The sequence below is a fragment of the Parasteatoda tepidariorum genome, chromosome 5 (assembly GCF_982258835.1).
Source record: "Parasteatoda tepidariorum strain Cologne lab strain chromosome 5, Ptep-v5.0, whole genome shotgun sequence".
NCBI classification, from domain to species: domain Eukaryota; kingdom Metazoa; phylum Arthropoda; class Arachnida; order Araneae; family Theridiidae; genus Parasteatoda; species Parasteatoda tepidariorum.
The window spans coordinates 17,075,366-17,095,689 of record NC_141759.1 but is presented as its reverse complement, the minus strand read 5'-3'; positions in this window follow the sequence as shown (position 1 = coordinate 17,095,689).

Sequence of the window (20,324 nt, the reverse complement as noted above, 5' to 3'; positions counted from 1 at the left end):
TAATTGTATTTATTGGTTTATATTGTTGATTGCTTAATAAGACTACGGAAAACTTCCTTCGGCTTAAAATATTTTGAATTTTAGGCTAAATTTTAATGTCAGATTTCTTTTTGAGTGTAAGTACCAATCATTTAGTCAAAGAATGCTCATCGGTATCCAAATTTGGAATAAAACTTACCAAAAATTTATTATATATTTGGATTTTAAGAATTAATATATATTTTGGATTTTAACCTAAAATGTGTATATTTTTTTAAATGTGAGTACCTGCCAATCATTTAGTAACAGGGTGTTAACCCTTTTGAAGGCCGTGGTAAGTATACTTACCACCACGCTTTACCGGTAGCGTAATTTGGTATAAAGCTTACGAAACTTTTCGTTAGCATTTAATATTAAATGAAAATATAGTTAAATGTTAATGAAAATAATTAATATAATAAAAATAATTAAATATTAAAGCACTAATTTATTTTCATCAAATAGAGCTATAAGCTAGGTAATATCTCTCACGTTATCTTTATACTTGAAAAATCGAATGGTCCAAGCTAATTTTAAAGCCCCGGCTGGTGCTTTATCAATCAGAAAATTTCATTTCGTTTTCCTCTCATCCCACTCAAACGGATCGTCATAGAATATTCTAATATCGGCAGTGACTTTCCTCGTGTTTCGAACTATCTGTATGCCAAATTTCATTGCTGTTGAGCTGACGGTTTAGGAATCTGTATAGGACACACAGACAGACAAACATTCATTTATATATATACATGAATATATTTATATTTGGATCTTGAGTCATTGCACAGTGCATTTTAAAGCTGAAGCAATAGATAACGCCAGGAAATTTTAACTGAACGTATAGGTTTATATACATACTTAAACACTGGTCTATTTCTTTGAATATGTCACTCAAGACTGAAAAATACATTACTTTAAAGTATCACAAAATTAACTGAAATGTATTATTGCCTTCTTCCTACCACTCCGTACGTAGCAGAGGAGTGGGCACACTGAGTAATAGCCTGAGTGAAATAAAAAAAAATCTGGTTGGAATGTATTATTAAATTGCATGAAAACTGCAGCGTGTAGAGAGAAGCCGATCGCAGATCTGAAATCAGCAATGTGAAAGTAACTAAAATCTGTTTTAAAAGAAATCTTATACAACAAAAAGAAAAGTTACCCAGTAACAGTCGATTAGTTATGCTATTTTGAGATTGATTTATGTACTCAAATATCAAAGAAAGACTCCATTATCGTAAATTGAACTTGATTAAAATCAATGCATTCATTATTATCCATTGAACAAATCAAATTGATTGATAAAGGTGAAAGAAAATTTCTTTTATTTTCATTTTCATTTTTGCAATGAGTTGTAGTAGGAAAATAATTAAAGCTGTTGTTTTATTGGATTTATTATACAACTTCAAATACCGATATGGAGAAGATATTTGGAAGTAAGTGTACAATTTTAATATTAGTATTATATTTATTATGTTTGAAATCAATAGATTATATTAGCTGTAGTCCCTTAAAATTACCATACCTTGTTTTATATCTCCATTTAGAATTTATGGTAGCTAAAGCGAATGAAATGATTAATTTTCCGAGTTATAAAAAGAATTTGTTTCTTTGATTTTTGCAGGCAAAAGCGAAAACGCTTAAACAAACTTCAAACAATGCAAATTGAAGCAGGGCGTTTTCCTTTGCTCATTAAAAATCAGATAAAACAAATCCCATCAGCAATATATACTAAGCCCGGGTTTCTTATGCTTAATTAGTTACAATATACAGTAGAGTCCCGATTATTTGATCCGAGATTATCCGAGTGTCCGCTTTAACCGAGCTATCAAATATTTCAAGGATTTCTTTTTTTTTGTTCCAGTTTATTTTCTATTTTTAAAACTACCGCAAAAAAAATCTTTATTTTATATTCCAAAAACTCAGTAAAACGAAATCCAACAACTTGATCCGATGAAATGATAGTCGTGATCCACATCCGATTTAGTCGTAGTCTACACTAACTCGAATAATCGAGAAATAATCTAGTGCATATGAACTCGAGATAACTCAGAACATTTAGGTCAAAAGTTTAGGAAGAATAAAGATAATGTTAAAAATTATAGTGATATCATACTTAATAAGGAATATTATCTATAGGTAACATCTAATATATATATACCATAGTTCCCAAATTTTGGCTGTATTTCTTTTCCGTCGGTGGCAACGTTTACTTTGTTTTGTTTACGTTACTATTTCTCTTATACGGTGAATCGACCAATGAATGTCGCTAAAAATGTCACATGCCAAATCTAGCTGAGGTGGCTCAATATATAGCGCTTTTAAGAACGGAAAGTGAAATAACCAGAGAGCATCAGCTGCGGCAATCTCATACTATTAAGCTAGGCAGAAGTGAGTAGTCTTTGTCGATAGATCTCTATTTTAGTATTTTGTCGAAAGCGCTTTTTTCACGAATTTATTGACGTTTTTTGATTTATATCATCAATTATACTATAGCACATTTCTAATAGGTTTACCGAATTACATGTCACTTATTTGAATTCAAATTTATTTTAATGACTTAGTATTTACTAAAAAGATGTAAAATAAAAAGATGTAAAGTATTTACTAAAAATGATTTTAAAAAAAAAGTTTTTATATGGATTTGAATGAATGTTTTGAATTCCTAGAATTTTGTGCATTTGCAATGTACCTAAGTTAGAAGCGAGCGAAGCGATCTTGGTTTGCGAAGCAAACCATATAAGATTGCGTAGCAATTTTCGGGAGTTGGCGAGCGTTAGCGAGCAGGTGGGGGGCAGCCCACTAGTCATATTTAATTCAATTAGAAAAAGGGTGACAGTTTGTGTTATGTAGGTAAAAGAAAAAACACCGCGAATGAAGCATGAATGAAACTACATAAATAGGCATAATATAGTTTTAGTTTTATAAACAAGGTTAAGAGCCGTGGTGGCTCAGAGGATAGAGCGTTCGCCGTCCAATGAGGTGATCTGGGTTCAAATCCCGGAGATGTCTGGTTGATACGAGTCCGCATCCGGCTTGCACCAGCTACAGTGCTGACTTGAAGTATCCTCAGTGGTTGACGGATCAATGGTTAGAAAGTCTCTTTGCAGTCAGGCTAACCGTTTGAGGTTCTCGTACATTTCATCTCCATGCAAAGCAAATGCTGGTTAGTTCCATCAAAAAGACCTCCACGAAGGCAAATTTCTCCCAATATTTGATCCAGGAGTTCCCTTGTCTTCTGGATTGGGTTTAAAGTTACAAGGCTTCGGAGTTCAACATTAGTAGTCGTATACCCAAAAATCGGGTCAGCTGTTCAACGACGTTTTTAAAATGAAAAAAAAAATTGCTGGATGAGAAGTAAAGAGACTAACACTTGTAAATTGGTTTAATCAAAGGTTCTTGCAAGAGGAAGGTAAGGTTCTTGTTTATAGATCTGAAACTATAGTATGTCACTTTATGTACTTTCATTTGTGCATTATTCACGTTGTTTTTTGTTTTAATCATAGTAATATTTATTTATCTGTGATATTTCCTGGGGAATATCGATGAAAAAATTGAAGTATTTTGATTTATTATCAAGATTCTTTTACTGCAGGCGCAATTTTTTCTTCATAGAATGCAGTCAATTTCTTATTTTTTAACATTTGAAAGTGAGCAGTGATCTCTGCTAATTCTTATCTCTTATTAACCTTAAAACGGTCTTTAGTAGAAATTTATGACAGAATTCTTAAACAATATTTTATATATTTTTTATATCTTAAATGTCCAGCACAAGTGGAATCAACATAGATAATTTGTTGCGGCAACGTCACCAAAATAGTATTTTGAAAGCTGTATGAAATCGTGCGTTTATCTTGTTTAAAGTTACGTATCTGAAACAAGTTTCTATAAATCTAGATATTATAAAGTAAACAGCAATTAAAGGCCTCCTTGGCCGAATTTTTCGTCATTACTAAAATAATAAAAACTGAAAGGTGGATTTAACGTCTTCGCATGCCTCCGTAACTCTGAATGTAACATTTTGAAGTTCTTTTCTAACTTAAGCAACCTGTTTTTCAACTTGACAATGGCCTATAAATCGCAGTTTGTATTAAGCCTACATATGTATGTGGAACAATAAATAAATAAACGGTAATTGCAATCTAAAAAGATTAAATTTTTGCCAATATATTGGTTAACACTGTCTGATTGGGTAAACCTTGATAAAGATTAGTCGGCCACGAACAGTTTAACTTTCGAATTAATATTAAGTCATTTTAAACTTTTTTTTTGATGAGTAAAACTTTTAAAAACGAAATTTTCTTATTGTGATCGAATTACACCAAAAAAGGTAGTCAATTGAATTCATTAAAAAGAGTAATAAATTACTATATTAGAAAAGTGTAATTACGTATTTAATTTGCTAGTACATGCCTTTCAATTTTGTCCACAATTGCACAGAGTTCATTAAAACCGATTCATTGAATTTAAAAAAAAAAAATTCATTCCCACAAGAACTGGTTTTCAGATAGTTATAAAACAATTTAAACAAAAAAAAATTAACCGAATTTTAAACAATACTATAGAAAGCACAAGGAGAAAATAATAACTGATATTACAGGACGTAGAAAAACGTTAACTTATTAATCATTATCTATCATTCAAAAATTTTGTGCGAAATTTGATATTATCTAATGTTAATTTTAACTTGAGAAACTACATTTATTCATTTTAGCACCAGGAATTCAATAAAACGTAATCTATAAAAAAGAAAATGGAATCTGATCTTACACTCAAATTTTTTAGCTACGAGTCCACTAAAATACATTCGGGAAAAAAAATGTAATCCGATCTTGTTCCTAAACTTTGCGATTGAGAACCCACTAAATCACAAGCAGAAAAAAAGCTATCTTCTCTTACTCACAGTTTTCAGTACTGAGAATCCACTAAGACTCATTCGGAAAAAAATGCAAACTGATCTCACACGCAACTTTTAAAATGGACAGTTAAATTCCGGCACCAACCTAGAATGGCCTGATTTAACACGCTATCCTAAAAATTTACTGAAAAAACTCGCCAATTTTATTTTTTTCTCTTCACAAATCACTGTAAGGTTTCACCCTAAAATTATTTTCATCATAGAATAATTTAAACAAAATTGTTTACTCTTAATTTAAACAACTACAAAGGAAAAATTTGAAAGATAAAACTTCACATGAGTCATTTTCTATTAGAAACCCTATGAAGGTATTTAGTCTGGTATGAAATAATTTTTAATTTCGTTTTTGATACATAGGTTAAGTCGTGAACAGACACCACTTTCCTGTTTGCAATTTAAAGACCCGCAATGTATTTACAACGGGTTCTTGACCATATTAAAACTCTCCAACAACCTTTCAACGTTTTGAAATCTAGGAGAATTCCATAAAATTATCTAGAGGTAAACTTGCAATGGACTTTCTCGTGGACAGTGCCCTCCTGGTATATTTATAGGATTCACATAGGATTCGCATATTTATAGGATTCGCATAGATTTTAGTACTTAATTGGAGGTTAATCCTTAATCTTTTGCTTACGGCTACTACGACAACTGGACCATAATGACAGATTTATCGTCGTAAGCAAAGGTTTAATGTGATCTATTCCGTGTGGCAAATGTGATCTCAAAACGACGAACTTGAAAGAGGCATGCCTGTTGGCTGCTTTAGTTTTTCCTTAACACGCTTCAAGAACTAAACATCTTTTTTCTCATTTAGGTACACAAAAGGATGGTGACCACTTTTATGCAGGAAGAAATCTCCTGAGCGATGATTTTGAAAACCACAAATGGACAGTGATCATCTTCTTTTCCGTTTTCCTTTTTTGCATATTGTGCGTCGCTCTCTGCTTCTGCAGAAAGAAATGCAAATGTTGCAACTTCTACCAAACGGATGATGACGAACAACATGCTATTCTACATCCTCCTCCGAGGCAGTATGAGCAACCTAGCCAAGATTTCTCCTTCCACACTAATGGCTCCGTTTCAACTCAACTTCATCACGTAACAGAACTTCCTTCATCAGTTAGAGCTAATATGACAACAAACAAACTAGCTCCTCAATGGAATAGTCTAAGGGTGCCCCCCATCGGAGGTGTTAGCACTGATGACAACAATCCACCTGATTACAATTCTGTTCTACGAAGTGATTTGCTTGGTGGTTATCAAACTCCATATCCGAGAGTCTACGATGCAGAAGATCCTCCGTCATATAAACCATACTTTGAGTAAGATATCGTAGAAAAATACCCATAAAAGAGCTTTTACGAAAAAATTTGCCAACTGATTCAAAAATAGTCATAATGAACGATTTGAACGACTAAAATGAAGGTTAGCTTCTTCACCTTGTGATTGACTTGGCTATAGTCTGGCAATTCCAAGATGAATTCTCAGTACGATCTTATTTCGTAATCACCAGACTGTGTAAATTTCAGCATTAATGTTAAAGGAAATAAGCATTAATATCTAAGGAATGTGACTGCATTCTTAAAAAGTCATTTTGAAATCAGAAAATCGTTGTAATATCTTTGGGCCAAAATGAAACTGGTTCCTAGATGAAAGTACGCAATCCTGTGCTTAACATGAATAGCAGATTGTGAAATAAACCGATTGGCTCTTGTTACAGAAATATGGAAATTTTTTTATGTTAAAAAAGGGTACATAAAAAATAAACCTATACTAGTTATAAATTGTAAAAATAACTCACAAACGGCCAAAAATCGTACCCAGAAGTATTTTAGTAAGAGGTTAGAAAGTTGGGAGATCACTCACAAAATGGGTTTCAACAGGGGAAGAAGAAACTCCAGTGAAGGTTAGAAACAAAAATATTGGCTTCTAAATAAATGAGGCATTTCATTTGTGCGAAATTTTCACAATAATTTGAAAGAAACGAACATTAAGAAGACTGAACATTGCTGTATGCCAAGAAAGTCTGAAATTGCCAGTGTGACTCTTCCTGAAATGATTGAATGTAGATCAATTCGATCTAAAATTTTAAAATATAATCATAATTAATTTAATAAAAAATATATTATAGATTCCATCATCAAAATTCGATGGTATTTTATTTGATTCGGTTGACGAAAATATTTGATTAAACGGAACATACGCGAGACACAATCCCGCTTATGTTTTAACACTCAATCAAATGAGGCTAAATTCGAGACAATACTACAAATAGTTTAGAAGTTACATTAAAATAAAATGTTTTACCAGTATAAACTCTCCTTTTGCTCCAAGTCTCTTATGGTGAGGCTTTTAAAATGCTACTGACAAAAATTTTAAAAGTTTAAGTTTTTAACTGTTTTCCATTCGATAAATTATTTTGGAAAAAGATCAGTAGTTGGCAGAAGTGTTTATACATAAATAGGACTGTTATTGATAGGTACTTATTTTTATTTAACTTTTAAACTACCAAATAAATAAATTAAATATTAGATAATATAAAATATTTAATAACCCCACTTGGGATAGATAATCAGCGGAGAGTAAGATCAAAAGTGTAAATAAGTACAAGTAAAAAATCCTTCCAACTTCTGAACTAAAGATACGAGCCAAAATAATGTGAAAATTTCTGTGCTAAATCTATGTGAACAATCTTTCTTTTAACAGCCGACCAACGTTTGTAGGAGTCAGGGAACTGGTCTTGCAACAGAAAGGTTCTCAGTTCGAATCCCGGGCAACGCATGGATGTTCTTTCATTCTCTGTACTATCTGTTCTTACGGTGGGAGCAACGTTGGCTCACTTAATATGGCGCCCCTGGAAAAGTGGCCAACAAATCTGCCCTTCAGATGCCTGAATGATGTAGGTCCTCCCTGGATGGCATTGGGGGAAAAAATCTTTCTTTTAACAACCTACATTGTTTTTTAACAACCTACTACTGTCTTTTAATAATCAACAATGTTTACATTGTTTGGAAAGATTTCATATGACAAAACTGCTAACACAATTTGAAAGATCATGTAAGAAATTTTTAGAAAAGTTGTCACTTTTATCTAAGCAAATATTGGATGGACCAAAATAAACGCAGGAAGTTTAAAGTATCCCCCCCCCCACCCAATAACACTATTACTCTAAAAGCATCGCAACGCTATGGAATAATTTCAAAATTGTTGGTATTAAAACTTTAATATTAGGTATTTTTCGAGGTTAACTTTCTCTGCTCAAGGTTAACTTTCTCTTGAACTTTCTCTTAATTTAGAATTATAGTGATAATAAAAATGGAAAAAGACTTTTAAATTCTTACGTTCATTTTGGTAGGTGCAAATTTCGCATTTTTAAAAAGGACATAGTTTCTACAAGTCAGTCTTACGATTTGTGAAAACAGTTTTACCATTTAAAATCTTCATAAATGTTTACTGTGGAAACAAATATTGTTTACAATTCTAATTGTTAAATGATTTCAATTCAAGTGAAAGATAATAGCATCAAGTATTTATAACTTATTTAAAACAAAATAGGTCCCACTTTTTAAATTGTTCAAGCACAGTACGATCAATGCTCTTCTGCTTGTCTGATCCAAACAATTTATCGTCACTGATTCTCGGGCTATATATATATATATATATATATATATATATATATATATATAGTATATTTATACAGACCTGAGTCATAACTCGGCCTAAATGTACACACACCTTCCTTCTTAAAAGAATAAACCCCGTAACTATAGTCATTCACTTGTATTGATCCATGTACTCTAGACAACTAGCGAGAGGAGTTCTCAATTTAAGTAGGTATTATGCTACTTTTTCATTTCTACCCCAATTCTCTACCATCATGGGTTTCAGGCTAGATAGTAGATACATAATAATGCATAATACATAATAATGATACATAATAATGAGTCACATTATAATGCATATTAACCCCTTGACATATCATTTCTTGATATAGAAATGATCTTTGATAGCACTGTAAACAACAACTCGCAACGGAATGTTGACAAAGATGCCAACTGCTCTGGACACGCCAAAATAATTTTAAAAAAAAAACGGTAAACAGCTACAAACTAAATTTTGCAAATATTTGACTATTCTTGCTTGCTTTTTAAAAGGTATAGCATAACATAACAAATTTAAAATGGCCTACGAATCATTTAGAAATAGTAGTGGATTATAATCTACTAAATTGAATTTATTAAATCAAGAATCACAATTGATAAACTACCACTTTAAAATATTTATTTGCTGTCCGGAACAAGTTGGCATCTCTGTGTTGAAGACGTCCGAGTCAAGTCAATTATTGTTTTGACACAAGAAACAAATGACGTCTCCCAGACATCTTCGTATATCAAGGGGTAAATATTAACTTTGTTTCCATGCTTCTTTTAAATCAAAGTACTTCAGTAAGGAGCTCTTAAATTTTCTTTTTATCTTTTCGTATAATTGTTTACTTGCATTCAAGTAAAAGATAAAAAAAATAAAAGACTTTTGCTCTAATATTCGTATTTTTACGAGCTAAGTGTCAGTTTTAATGGTTCCTAGGGGTGACCTCAAATATGCTAATTAATTAGAGTTAGCTGTTAATTAAGTTACGAAATCAAACATAAAAACGCACTTTCTCTGATTATTTTTGACACATTTGGAATACTGACCCTTGAAATAGGGGGGGGGGATTAGACAAAATTTTGAAAAATTGGGTTGAAAGAAAGGTTTATATATTTGGCGATAGTCCAGAAAACAGCCAAGAAAAGTCGCCGCCGCAAATGAATATTTTAAGATAACCCATAGACTAATTCAAAATAGGAATACTTAATTTTACTAGGTTGCTAAGTAACCAAGCTCTAACTGTAAAAAAAATTGAAATAATGTTCTCTGATTGCTCGGAGAGGTTTAATTAATAGTTAATAGAAAATATCCCGAAGTTTCTGGGCAATAGACAAATTTTAACAATATTCTGTCCAAAAGCAATTTTTTTTTTATTTAAATCTCCTTCGAAAAGAAAATTTGAATCGATTTATAAATTATTTATGATTTTCTAACTTATTAGAATTTAAATGCATGAACTTTTTATCTGACATTATTTAGATTATGTTGTTTTTGCTGTATTTATTCGAGGATTTCATACTAAAATCAAATTATACATAACTTATTATAGCTATATACAAAATTTTAGGGATAATCATTTTTACAGCTTTAATTGAGTCTTCTAGGCAAGAAAGTTTGAAGGAAAAAAAAGTTCCTGAAAAATAAATTGTAGATTGTATAGCAATTCTAATGCACATTCACAAGGTTTTCTATAATTTACGATATTTCTTTTTCTATAACTCAAGGAATTGCTGAATATTTAGTAGAATTTTTGAAACATTGAAATATGTTATGTTTAAGAATAAGGTATTGAAATAATATTGCATGTTGTATGATTCATTGTTTAAAAAAATCACGGTTTTCTTTGGATAAAGATGATTTGCAAATAGCATCCTCATGTTTCGATACATTCTGAAACTTACGTTCGCAAATTCACCATAAAATGTCGCACAGCATATTCTGCAATTACGATAAGCTACATTTACCACCAAATACTGCTACTATGATCATTTTTGTTTTCTTATATATATCTGATACGATACTCTCTTTTTAAAGAGAGCTCGTAAGGTCCTTAAGATATTGAAATGGAAGCACAAAAACTTAAAAGATAGAACATTTAATTTCATTAACTCAAAATATCTGGTCTCAAAATTTTAATTTTTAAGTTAAATATAACTTTTGCAATATTGATGCTCTTACGTTTATAAAGACCACATGAATCCTGTTAAAATATTAAAATGCATATGTTTACTTTATCGAGTGTAAAATCCTTATCAAAATAATGATCAAGATCCAAATGTAAAACAGTATAATTGATGATAAGAACTCAACTGTCTTCAAAAAATATGAAGAGGTAAGTAAAAGTCAACATGTTTCGAGAGTTTAAATATAATCGCTCATTCTCAAGACTTGTCAGGCTTGAATAACATGTGACTTGAATTATTGAACTCTCAAAACATGTCTATTTAATTGTCATTTATTATTTTTTAAATCAAGTTTCGATATTTTCGATTCAGTTTCTTGGGTTTATCCATTTAGTAACACAACATATTAAATTATTTCACTCGATATTAAAATAAGTTTTACATAAGTTATAGGCACAGGTTCTTAGATAGAAAAAAATAATTATTCACTACTTTGTAAAAAATCAATGCAGTACAATTTTTTTTCTCTGCAAACCTTAACATTTTTAAGGACATAAAAAAATTCTGCTTACAATTGAAATTTCACAAGTTTAATGTGAAAATGGAATGTCCCCTAGCACCAGGAATCGAAATTAAATAGTTACAATGACAGCTATTTCAAACAAGTTAGCGTTTCCGTTCTATCCAAAGTTGTTTGAAAAGGTATTTTTTATATATCGATTCCAAAGTTTATTCTTCATTTATTTTAGGCTATACTTTCGAAGTATTTCGATCGAGTTTATTTTTACACCCTTATTTACTTAAAATTATTAAATAATTTGTTTAAACTAAATTATTCAAGCTACTTGATTTAATGCATTTATAGTATAATAGTAAACGGGGCTTCCATCGCATATCCATAACCTTGATACCGTTATCATTAAATAAATGGAATAAACTTAGATAAATAATAAAAGTTAATTTTTTCTTTCGTTTTAATTTTCAAGGAATAATATGTTACGATTAAACAGATTTCATTCTGGAAATAGCGAAATTACGCTCCTTGGCGCAATATCATTCTTATCCTCTTTTGACGAAATATAGGAAAAATTGGTTTTCACAGTTTCTGTAAAAAGTATGTTAGCCCTCTTACCACGTTTTTTTTTTCTTCTTTCCTTTGTCAAAATAAGTTCGAAAATTGAGTATTTTTTATTTCATTTTTTTAAAAATCAGATGATTCTAAAATTGGCATGGCTTCGGAATCTTCTTACAAATTTCAATATTTAGTATTTCCTGCTTAACAAAATAAGGAATTTTCCTGATATCAAATTATACTACAATAGTATCTTGGAAATCATGCTACAGTTAAAAATTAAACAAACTTAATTACTATATAATCCGGAAAAAATCTACATGGTATCATAAAGAAAGAGTAAAAGGTATAAATAAATAATTAGTTGGATAGTTCTGTGAATGACACGTTGTCAGATCATTAAAAATTTACTTTCACAACTAAGATGTTAGGACGACATTTAAGATACTGAGATATTTTAAGACGCATTAAAATTATTCGACAGCTTTCTATGTTTGGTATCTTTACACTCTTTGTAGTGATTTATAAAACATCAATGCTATTTTAGGTATTCTATGCTAAAGTCACAAGAAACAAAAAAAACAAAAAAAAACGAAAAAGACAATAATTTTTTTTTTTCGAAAAAAATAGTATGCTTAGTAAATAATCAGCTATTTTGCATCAAATAATTTTAAACAGCGGAATGTTTTCAATTTCTTAACAAGGTTTTAACCATAGCTAAAAGATAATAATTTTCTTAAAAAAACTTGACAATAATTTAAAAGGGAACTTTACTTTATAAAAAATCTAAATTAACTAAAAAATTAAATAAATCTTAAAAATTAAGATATTCACAAGAGACGTACCTTGACATAACCTTAAATCCGTCGCATTGTCCGTGGGATTGTTTTCACTCATTTTCTACAATTGTTATCCACTAAATTTGAAAGTAAAAAATACTACCCTATTAAATTATATGTGTATCAAAACAAACTAAAAAAATATTTATAGAAAAACAATACTTTTATTACTTTTATGCTAGTGAGAACCAAAACAATATGGAATTGAATGAGGGAAAACTGGATCCTACCACGTGATTTCCCGGCCAATAAAAATTTAGCGTTAAACGTTTAACGCAATTTTACGCTGCGCGAAATCAAGTTTCTCGTAAGTTTAGCACATTTTAATATTAATCACCCCATTTAATTATTTCTTCATTGCCGTCAAATTTTTTTTTTAAAAAATAATTCATTTTCATTTTTCTTGCACTTTTCAAATCTTATACTTTCGTAATTTTTTTTCTTAATTCATACTTTTGACTACATCGGCATTTAGTGTTGCAGTCTCAACTTGTGTTAAATATGTTAAATAAAATTCCACTGCGCAAAGCCAAGCTCCAAAGAGGGATGATTTGTATTTTCCTACATAGAAAAACAGAGCTCATCTGGGTAGAGCTCATCTCCAATATCAAGAAAGCAAATGAAGATGCTTGAAGTTTGGATAGAAGATACATAGACGATACAGATTTTACTAAATATTAATATCTATAATATAGGGGAGAGTCGGGTAGCCCCGCCCAGCAGGTACACCCGCCCACTGTCAATTTCATATGTATAGAATATTTTTTCAAGTCAATGGGCCATAGGACATTAATTGTTATATTAAAAAAAAGATTATTTTCAAAGTTTCAAGTATTTATGCAGCTGTTAACATGGTAAAAAATAGTTTTGAAAATATGTTGAATACAGTAGTCATGAAATTAAGAAGAATTGGTTGAATGTTTCGATTAAACTTCATTTTAATACTAAAAAATAATTTTTTCTATACATGCAGCATTAAAGTATGTAGTCTTAAGTTTAATTTGCACAAAGAAAGAAGTCTATATGTGAAAAATTGTTCGAGTAATTACAAATTTACAAAAAAATTGGATTTTGGGTAGCCCCGCTCACATGAATGTCGGGTATCAACGACCAACTTTATTTCGTCGATAAATGTACGGTTACAAAGATAATTATTTTATTGCTTCAAATTTGAATGTTGTATGCATTTTTAACAGCAAATATTGTTGTTATTAAATGATTGTTATTAAATGATAGAATTCACTAAAAGTATACAAATATGTAATAAATAAAGTAATTTTGAGATAAAAATGATAAACGAGGTTTACCTATTGTCAATACATTGGTCACTTTCATTTACACCTGAAAAAACAGTCAAAAAACATAATTTTTGTAACTGGGCGGGGCTACCCGACACATTTTGAAAAGAGCTGAAAAACATGTTTTTTTTTAAATTTCTATTTTTTTAAGTTAAACTATTCTTTTTTTGGTTTATTCTTTTTGCATTATTTAATTAGATGATAAAACAATAGAAACATACAAAAATGTTGATTATTACTCAGTATTATACAGAAATATAAGCAATACTCCTTAAGTGAGCGGGGCTACCCGACTCTCCCCTATATATATTTTATTTTATTCAAAATTTTATATAAAGTGTCATAGTTTCCTTTTCGTGTTTTCTATCTTTTTTATAACAGTACCTATATTCCACGACCAGTGGCGTAGCGAGCTTAACTCGCGCCCGGGGCACAATACCCTTTTAGCGCCCCCCCCCATTCGAAAACCATACAATATAATATGTAAAATATACTCGCAAATAAATAAATAAATAAAGTCATAGGCTCAATCTAGGCTTTAAATTTGAGGGGGAAAATGTAGTTGAGAAAACAAGACTAGATTTTGAAATGTATATATGGTCATCTAGAATTAGTTCAAAAGATACCTATTATTTATTTCTCATATTTATAAAGAAATATTTTAAAAACACGCAGTTTTAAAACAATAAAAAAGTAAATATTTATTATCTACATATATTTAAAAGATTATAATACATTAATAAAACTAATTACTATGCATAAATTTTCCTTGCTTTTGATGAAGCAAATTTATCAATAATATCATCAAAGCTGATCATTTCAAATTTTTCTCTTTCCACACATAAAAATGCTAGGTCACTTAGGTGATCTTGTCCCATCGTTGATCGTAGATATGTCAAAATTAATTTTAATTTGCTGAACGGACGTTCGCAGCTAGCAATTGATACTGAGATAGTCAGGAGTATTTGAAATGCCACTCTCTGGTTTGGAAAATCATCTTCTCCATACGAGATCATAAAAGTAAGAAATTCTAATGGAGTTTTAGGTTCGATTTTTTTTCTACTGCGGAATAACATTTTGCAGTCACATATTTTGATAACGAGTTCTATTCCATGGAAATCTGTATCATAAAATTCACCCAAATTTAAATTTTTTTTTTTCAAGGTCGTTATCAACATTATCCTTGTTTAATAAATTTTCAACGTCTAGTAGAAATGCAAATTTGAAATTAAGGTCACTTAATCGTGTACATATTTCTTGTTGGAGACGATCAAGAACGCTTTCCATAACACGAGAAATTTCACTTTCTGCGGAAATACCAACATCTCAATTGTCCGGGCATTTTGCGGCGTTTTCTTACACGTGTTGTCTTAAGTTCACTGTATAAACTGAATGCTCATAAATAAATGTGAACAACTTATATAAATTAACAGTATTAAATTTGTAAATCAAAAATTAAATTTTAATTTAGAAGCAAATTTATAAATTGTATAGATAAATACAAAAATTAAAATTAAGGAAATGTATCTGGGTCGAGAAAGGAAAGGAAACAAATATACTCATTTCTTTTTTTTTTTTTTAATCATGAAATTACTTCCCTCTCTGATAGACACCCTTATTCTTTCCTTCCTAAATTGATGAAACGTTCAAGGATGGAAGGAGGAAAATAACCATTTCGAGGATTTAAATGTTGTTCGCCAAACAATGAACTGAAAAGCCAAATAAAGTAAACCTGAACGAAGATTAAACGATAACGATATAAATGATAATCGAACAAGCCAGTCAGATAGGTGTATCGATTTTAAAAGTCCGTCAGTCAAGCAACAACACGTATTTTAGCCAAAGAGGTTACAAGTGTAATTTTAATTCTATTTCTTCATTGAAAAAAAGAAAATAATAATAATGTTTTTTAAAATTGCTAAAATTATTGTTCTATGTTCTTAAGATCTTGCTTTAAACTCAGTACTAATAATTAAAGTTCCTCATTCATTCTTTATTCTTTCTATATTATGTCTTTATTAACTTTTTAATATTCCTTTCGAAATAAAATTACTAGGCAAATTTTTGCAAAATGAGTGATGAGGAAGTTTTTGATGATCCTCTACCCATAAAAAAAGATCCGTTTTTATGTTACGTATGCCAGTTAGAATTTGATGATAAATTTAGTCTTCAAAATCATTTAACAACTCATGTAATTGAGAACTCAATATGTCAAAAACAATCGGAGAATTCTCCCAAAACTGATGCTCATAATTGTGAAATGTGTAATGAATCATTTTCTGATAAAAACGAACTCTCTGAGCATGTGTCAATGCATATGAGACCGTATAAGTGTGAATCCTGCCCAAAAGCATATAAAACCAAACGTGACCTTAGAAAACACGCAATAATTCATATCCGTCCTCATGTGTGTTTAGTTTGTTTTAAAACGTTCTCTTCAAAACGATACTTGCATATTCATTCAATGACTCATACAACAGATAGGCCATTTTCGTGTGATTTGTGCAAAAAGACATTTAAATGCACAATCGATCTTAGGAAGCATGCAAGTACTCATACAAACCGAGGAACCCACGTTTGTGACATCTGTGGTAAAGCATACGCTTCAAAAAGAAATTTGAAAATACATTACATTGATCATACGCAAGAGATGCCATTTCAATGTGAAAAATGTAAGAAGAAATTTAAAAGAAAAGATGACCTTAAAAAGCACAGTGCAAGTCACGAAGATGTAAAGCCTTTTGTTTGTAATATTTGCAATAAGGGATTTCATGTCAAAGACTATCTTAATCGCCATCACCTGACCCATACAAGCGAAAAGCGTTTTGTGTGTGAAATGTGTAACGAAGGGTTTACCAAACTTAGATATCTTAAAAATCATTACACAACTCACATTATTGAAAAACATTTTGTGTGTGAAATTTGCAAAAGAGGATTTGCCACTGAGAAATATCTTCAGAATCATAGGCTTATTCATACGAATGAGAGGCTTCATATATGTGAAATTTGCAATCAAGGATTTACGCTGCGAAAGTATCTTAGGAATCATTATCTGACTCACAGGGATGGTAATACACAGACTTGTGAGGAATGTAATAAAACTTTTCGCGATGTGTACTCTCTAAAAATGCATTACAATACTCATACAAATGAAAAGCCTTTTGACTGTAATGTATGTAATAAAAAATTTAAAATGAAGAAAACTCTAAACAAGCATATGCAAGTTTTTCATGCTGAAGAAGTAGAAAAAGAAAAGTTACTTCAAATTATCCCTGCTGTGATCTAAAATTTAAGAAATACATAGTTATATTTAATATAATTGTACTGATTTATTTATTATTTAAATATTTTTTAAGTTTTACTTTATTGAATCTGGTTTTGTCAGTTCGTTAAAGCCAGAAAAGTCATTTTTGAGTAATGATCGCAAAAATAACAATTTGCAATAGTCGGTGAAATTGAAGTGATAACAAATTTGCTTCATATTCTTTGTATTTTTAGTGAGATAACTTGCATGGAAACTAACATAGTAAATATATATATTTTTATACTATGCACTTCAATATAATTTTGCTTTTTATTAGAATTGCATATGTTTTAAAAAAATGTAAAATGCATTTTCAAATATATCAGTATTTGTTTAAAATTTTTATCTCATAATAATTTGTACATCATAATTGCATTATGATTTATTATATCCTACTGTATTTTTATTGACATATCTATGATTTCTTAAGCTACATATCTTAAAAAAATAAAATAAATAATCGCATCACATGAATTTGTAAAGCTTAATAATATATAAATATAAAGCAATTTCAATTCTTTCAGAAGTTATCTGTCTTTCTGAAAACTGTGTATCATCTATTAAGTATTTAAACTGAAACTCCTTAAATTTCTGAAGTTAAAGTTAGTTTAAAAAATGAATATATACTAAATAAAACTTATAATCTTATGATATGCTTGTTAATTTTACTTGTTTTGTAACCTTGTGTTTATTATTTTATTAGAAAACCTATTGCAGTTCTTTTTTTCATAACTTAACTAAATTATCTTTTAAATAACTAAAATTAATTAATTATCACAATGTACTCATTAAAACTTCATTTATATAATATGGCTAATACATATAAACAGGAATTATTACAGATGTCAAAAGATTCAATTCTGCTGCCTCAATTTATTAATCCTAACTTCTGTGCTATTGAGACAACAGAAGATATTAAATTACAATTTAAAAAAAAAAAAATTACGCTTACATTATTGTCTAGAAATAACTGTAAAGCATTTATTTCAAGTTGATCTACAAGATCTATGATTTATTTTTAATTTTAAGCATTTTTAGTCATATTTTCGCTAATATTACAAGGTGACAGACAATATCAATTCAGAGTTATAAGGTTATTCATAATTCTTGTTGTATCAAATGACATTTAGACAAGTTTAGCTCACCAGCTTTTGGCTTTTTGCAAGTTAAGTCAAGGTCAAAAGCAAGGGTGAAACTGCGTCTTAACTTAGAATCCCTTGGATAAATGGCAGAAAGTTTTTGATAGTAAAAGAGGAATAAGTGTAAAAAAATTAGCTACACTTCGCAATTATGGTAAAACATAAATGATTGATATTTAAAAATAAAATAATTATTGGATCAATATTTTAGTGGATGAAATCTACTATTTAAGGTTTTATTATTTTTTTGAACTATCGGTTCTAAAAAATAGCTACTTCTAACACTGATCACATAGGTATTGTCCCGTTACTGACTGTTGTTCAGACTTTATGCTGTACTAATATTGATAAGATTTTTAGCATTCCTAATAAATGATATTCATAATTTTTATAAAAATTTATTGCAACTTAAATTTCCCAGTGATATTTTCATTTTATACCAACAATCTTATAGAATGGAATGGACTTCAAAAATCTGTTCTGTTTATGAAATTAAATAAGTTGTCTATTTTTTACTATTGGTGTAAAATTAGCTAGTTTTTGATTGTGGTTATTTGTGCAAAAGTGCTGAAATTAATATATACAAACAAGAAAAAATTTGTATATCTTATCACTTTAAAAATGTTTTATTGGTTGAAAAGCTGCTATTTTAAGATGTACTTGCATGGGTAGATTCCGTGACGAGGTCTAAGGAAAAGGTCTTGTCAGACAAGTCTGTTTAGCAATATTTGATAATAATCAGATATTTTTAGGAGAAATAAAAAGACATTTTTCAAATTATTTTCATTTGCTTAGCAAAGGACAGGAATCGGAATTTCTTTTGAATGATGGATTATAAAGACAAAATTTTTACCAAACTCTTCAAAGTATTCCATTATTAGGTTATGTGTTTGTGCATTGATTTATTTTTTAATTAATGTATTTTTTTTGTGGTAGATCTAAAGAGATATTGAAAGCTTATAAAATTATGCTAGCAAAAACTAACAGCAAGAAAAGCTATGTGTGGAGAGGGTATCTAATATTATTTTAAAATTAAATTTTATTTTAACTGTGCATTTCTTTATTTTTTAAAACAGATATTTACGTATTATAAATTATACATAGGCATATGATTATAAGTTTCTTTGTCCTCTTAAATTTCTTTTTTTAAATGATAATTAAAAGAAAAACAATTTTTTTTTATTATCTTTAATTTCTATTTTTCTCCATTTTTTTGCTAGTCATTTTTTTTCCCCATTTAGTGTTTTGTTTTTTAAAAAAAGGAGGAAAGTGATATGCAGTTTCACACTGGAGGATTTCTGCTTATGATGGACATATGTTGAATGACTCGGTTCATTGATTAACTCAAATTTTTAAATAAAAAAAATTTAAAACTGTTGTCTCCTCATACAGCAAAATTTATAATTATATTATGTAATATGGTGTGTATTTTTTGTACTTTATATTAAAATGTGACAGTTGAATACTGTTATGATTGAACTTGAATTACGGGGCAATTCAAAATTAAGACTGAAAGCAGTTTCAGGAGTTAGCAATCAAAATTCACAATTATAAATTACAGCTGATTGATTAAAGCTTGACAAAACATGATTAAGAGAAGACTAAGAAGGTATGATTTATTTTAGTTCTTAGTTGAAAATTTTGTGTTGAAATAAATTCAATCTTCAGAACAAATATTAATACATTTTATTGCTTTTCTTACTAAAATCAATGGTAAAATGTTTCATGTATTCTTCATTTAACCCTCATACGGTAAAGTTAACAGGTTTGGCTAAGTGGGGTCTGTAATTGTTCCCACTTGTTTACCACTGAATGATCTAAAGTAATTCATTTCAGACATAATTTTTTATTTAAAGTGAATGAGCATTTACATTATCAGCATCATGTCCAAATATACAAAATAATCCTTCACATAGCCAAATGGAGACCATTATGGCCCATTTCAATTTAAATCTCCTCAAAAAT